The sequence below is a fragment of the Bos taurus genome, chromosome 3 (genome assembly GCF_002263795.3).
Source record: "Bos taurus isolate L1 Dominette 01449 registration number 42190680 breed Hereford chromosome 3, ARS-UCD2.0, whole genome shotgun sequence".
NCBI classification, from domain to species: domain Eukaryota; kingdom Metazoa; phylum Chordata; class Mammalia; order Artiodactyla; family Bovidae; genus Bos; species Bos taurus.
In genome coordinates, this window is record NC_037330.1 from 96,011,631 (window position 1) to 96,016,751 (window position 5,121).

A 5,121-nucleotide genomic window follows, 5' to 3' on the forward strand; every position below is an offset into this window, starting at 1 on the left:
GTACCATGGAGAGCTCCAAAGGAAGGCAACCTCTGAAGAGATAACATGAAGCAAAGGAGTGCTCTATTTGCTGACCAGCTGATTTGCTTGGCCAACTCAGCCCTAAGCTTGAGTAACTGTCCTAAATTGAGGTCAGGCTTTTATCTGAATCTGAGTCTGAGAACTGGAAGCTAGTCCACTCCCGCCTTACATCTCTTGCTGTTGGAATAGTTGACAGAATCTTGTAGTAATAAAATCTCTGGGATTATCACCCGAAGACCCTGGTTTGAACCCTAGATCAACCACAAACTGCATGGCTTTGGACACGTTAGTTAGTTTTTCATCTGTAAATTGAGGATTATAATACTTAACAGTGGTGTTGTGAGGACTGAGTAGGTTAGGTCTAACAAAATACCTTGTGCAGTGCTTGGAATGTACAACTAGTTTACAGCATTTTGTTGAAAGGTGAATGAGGTCTCTGGCAATTTTAGGGCCTCTCTGGAGGTGATGCATAGACTCACATGGGTGGATAAGATGGAGAAGACATTCTAGGCAGAGAAAACAGAAGGAACAAAAGCAGGGAGGCATGACAGTGGATTACTTGGCCAGGAAATGGAGAATCATTTAATGAGATTGAAGCTATTCAGCTGCAACTTTTATTCTGAGGCCTCCTGAACCACTATTTTCAGCACAGAGCATTCTGTTGAACCTCCAGATTTTATTTCCAGCTAGCCTATTGTGCATCTCAGTTGAAAGATCTATGTGCACTTCTGACCTACCTTTCCAAAACAGAATTTATCACTTTCCTTCAGTGTGCTCTCCTCAGGCAGGTTGGAAGGAAGAAGTGTGTCTTATGAATGGTCTTAAACTGGGTGAAAGTTTTCATAGGGGATATGGTGACCTTATTCTCCTTTCCAAGGGAGAGCATAAAATGAGAACGGCTTAACTTGAAGCATGGAATAATTGGGTTAGAGAAGGGAGAACTTCCAGTATCATAGATTGCAAAGAACTCAGAAGGGGTGATTAAAGAAAGCTATGCAGTTCTCTTCCCTGAAGAAGAGGAGACATTGTCATCTAGCTGGAATATTCTTCTTAATCATTACTTAGTTGTTATTATAATAATTGAATTAGTAATATCCTTTAAACAGCAATTTACGTTTGTGTACAGCTTGTAAAAAGTCTAATTTGATCTTATTCTCCACCCTGTGAAATTATAATGGATTATTAACTTATCCCCCCTCTGCCCTCACTTTAAACATAGAGAAACTTAAACTGTGAGCCGCAAAAGTGATGCAGTTGGCAAGAAATCAGGTAGTACAGTTGGGAACAAGGCTTTATCTCCCAAGTCCTACCCAAACCTCAGCTTTTTTTCCAATACAGCATGCTGGCTATCAAATGAAAACAAAAGGAACAGCAGTTGAATGTATGACTAAAGATTCAGGGAGTCCCTCTTCTTGGTATTAGCTGCAGCGAAGCACGAGAGAAGACTTTACCTCAAGGAATTTGGGAGTCTTGGTTCAAAATCCCAGAGCTGTTATTAGAAGGGAAAGCAGGCCTGATACCATGCTAACTTTAACCAAGAGAATCAGCAATGATCTCTTTCTCTTACAAAGCCTTTTTACACTCTCTAACTCATTCGACTTGCTCCCGCTACCCTGTGAAGGGTGCATCACTGTTATCACCCATTTTTCAGGTGTGGATTAGGAGACTCAGGTGAAAGAATTTGCCTGAGGCCCCTGGTGAGCAGCTGAGCTGGAATTTGAATTGCCTTCTCTCTGGCCTCTTCGTTTAAACTCTTTCTCTCACTCTTTTTGCCACATCCCAGCTGCCTCTGGCCAGACCCGAAAAACAAATCCTGTAATTGAGTTGGAATGTGGGTGCTGGGGCCCAGGAGACAATGTTTCCTGCCTTTCAATCTGTTCTTAATTTATTAAAGTGATGAAATAAGGAAGAGGCCCAGAAGGGGTGGATGTTTTCCATCAGTGAGTCACAAGAACGTAGAGAGGCAGAAGGTCAGGAGGAAGGTGCTCTTGCTCTGGCAGCCCCCCTCCCCTGGCAAAGACCACACAGACATGCTTGGGGGTCTATGTACAGCTGCTCCTTAGGGTGAAATAAGCCAGGAAAGAACAGCCCCATGGAGGACTCCCTCCTGTTCCATAAGGTTACCTCTGACTAACTAAGCATCTTCTCTCTCATCTGACAAATGCCCAGAATCAGAGAAGGGGGACCCAGGGAAGATAGGAGGGGGCCTGGCTCAGCCTGGGAGGTACCAGGAAAGGCTTCTTGGAGTGGGTGACATCGAAGCTGAGATTGAAGGGTGAAGAGACATTATTTGGGAGAAGAGGAGGTGAAGAGGAGAAAGCATTTTCCGGACAGAGGAAACAGCAGGTGGAAGGCCTGAAGGAGAAAGAGGTGATGGCAAAAGCCGGCAGGCTTGAGAAATGAGGCTGGAGAAGGAGAGGGGTTGGCGGCACTCACATCCCTGAGGGCCTTCCAGGTCAGTTTGAGAAGTTAGATTTCCCTCTGAGGAAGAGTTTCGCTTTTAGCTCGGTCTCTTTGGCCCTGCACAGAGAATGGATTACAGGGGGGCTGGGAGTGGTAGCCCGAGGCAGGGAGAGCTGGCAAGCCCTGAGCTGGGGCAGTGGGAATGGGGGTAGAAGAGGCACAGAGGATGGAGGGTGGAAGCAGGATCCTGTTAGACAACAGGACCTCTGACTCCTAACCTCCCTCTAGTGCCCTCTCTGGGCTCTTACAAGCCCTCTATCCCAGCCTCATCACACCATGTGGTCATCACTGTTTACATGCCTCTCCTCTCACTTGGAGGTCAGGCCTCCTTATCAATCATCACTGCATGCCCAGTGCCCAGCAAAGAGCATGACTGGATAGTGGTTGGGGGAGGGAGAGGAAGAAGCTGGTTTGGCCCAGGCCTTGGTGGTTTATACCAGATGTCCACTTCTGACACGTGTCTGTGTCCAGTGGATTTGAGGGCTGCATTCTCCAATCACCATTCTTACTCAGACTGCCTTCCATCTGTTAGGCAAAAACTTTTCTGTGCCAGGCTCTGTGCTGGGCACTGGGCTGTGCAATGGTGATTCAGAAGTGAGCCTTGATCTCCAAGTGAGAAGATAGGCATATAAACAGTGATGACCACATGGTGTGATGAGGCAGGGACAGAGGACTTGTAAAAAACCAGAGAGGGCCCCAGTGGGAGGTTGGGAATCAAGGGAAGCTTCCTAGAAGAGGTGACTCCAGAACCAGTTCTTGAAGTCCAGGTAGGAGTTAACTGGTGATTAAGGAAGAACAGGTGGAATTGAAGACAGGAAGGGGATTGCGAGACAGCATGGTGTTTAGAGGGGTCTATCAAGGTGGAATGAGGCCTGAAGAAGGGACAGGTGGGGCTGGGCTTTCCTGGCCTGGTTCTTTGTGCTCTCTGTTCTTTCAATGTAAGATGCTTTACTTTTTGGTCTACCTGATACCACCCTTCAAGGTTAACTTTAGATTCAGACTCTCTCTTGGATCCTCCTTGATCCCTTCCCTGGTCACAGTTAATTTATTTTGAGCACCTACTAAGTGCTCTTTATATATTTCACTTCATTTATATTACAACTTTTCTCTGGGGTGAACAGTGCGGTTCAGTTCAGCATCTATCTAGTTCCTGCCATGTGCCGTGCCCTGAATATGCAGAGATAAGTCAAACTGTTCATTCCCCAAGGTAGATCACATTCTAGTGAAAAGACACACCCATTAACAGATTATTTTCAATAAAAGTGATATTGGTGATCATTGTTCATAGCATTATTTACAATTGTCAAAGTGTGGAAGCAAACAAAGTGTGCATCAGCAGACGAATGAATAAAGAAGATGTGATATGCACACACAGTGGAATACTCCTCAGCCTTAAAAAAGAATGAGACTTTGCCATTTTCAAGAATGTGGATGGACTTGGAGGGTATCATGTTTAGTGCAATAAGTTAGATAGAGAAGAACAAATTTTGTATAAAGTCACTTACATGTGGACTGTAAAAAATAAAACCAACTGGTGAATACAACAAAAAAGAAACAGAACTCACAGACTTAGAGAACAAACTAGTGGGGAGAAAGAAGTGGAGAGGGAATTAAGAGGTACAAACTACCATGTATAAAATAGGTAAGCTACAGGGATATGTTGTACCACAAAGGGAGTGTAGGCAATATTTTATAACTATAAATGAAATGTAACCTTTAAAAACTGAGTCATTATGTTGTGCACCTGAAACTTATATGATATTGTACATCCACTGTACCTCAGTAATAAAAAAATAATATTAATGCTATTATCTCAGTTTCACAGATGAGGAACTCAGATTCATATTTATTTATTAACTGGCTTTGCCCAGGGTCATAAGGATAGGAAGTGGAACCCAGCTCTGGGTGGTGTTGAAGTCAGCGCTCTGTTCCCTGCTCTCAAGATGCTTAATCATAATCTGTCTGCCTTGAGGAAAGGATATATAAATAGAGATACAGATAGATGTGACTTACCCCCACATTTGGTTTTTAGCTCAGGGGAAGCAGGATCCAGTGTTGCAGCATACTCCTGCAAAGAGAGATCTTGAGGAGGAGATGGGAACTAGCATTTAGGAAGTGCCCACTGACAACCTGGGAATTCCCTGGTGGCTCAGAGGATAAAGCATCTGCCTGCCATGCAGGAGACCAGGGTTCGATTCCTGGCTTGGGAAGAGCCCCTGGAGAAGGAAATGGCAACCCACTCCAGTATTCTTGCCTGGAGAATCCCATGGACAGAGGAGCCTTGCTGGCTACAGTCCATGGGGTCGCAAAGAGTCGGACATGACTGAGAGAGTTCACTTCACTTCACTTCACTTCACTGACAACCTGGGTTCTGATGCCAGTCCCACTTCCCCCTTGCGTGCCCCTTCTTCCGTGCTCCCAGCACAGTCCCACGCTCGTGTCCCCTGGTTCTTATCTCATGGTGAATGACTCTTGCCCATTCATTTGTCCATCTTCCCTACTTAATTAGTTCAGAATCTTCAGAGGCCAGCGTACTATGTGGGCTACTGTGAGAATTTGGTCCTCTTGAACTGGATTGATTTGAATTCCCCTTAGTGGTTTTCACACACTCTTACTGAGTTTCACACGTGCTCTTAC

At 45.0% G+C, this 5,121-nt stretch overlaps 1 non-coding gene across 1 annotated transcript; it reads left to right on the forward strand.

Moving 5' to 3' along the window:
- The first annotated feature begins 4,622 nt into the window (after positions 1 to 4,622).
- On the forward strand, positions 4,623 to 4,694 carry TRNAG-GCC (transfer RNA glycine (anticodon GCC)). Its single transcript has one exon. It is a non-coding gene; the product is annotated as a tRNA-Gly (tRNA).
- Positions 4,695 to 5,121: the final 427 nt, after the last annotated feature.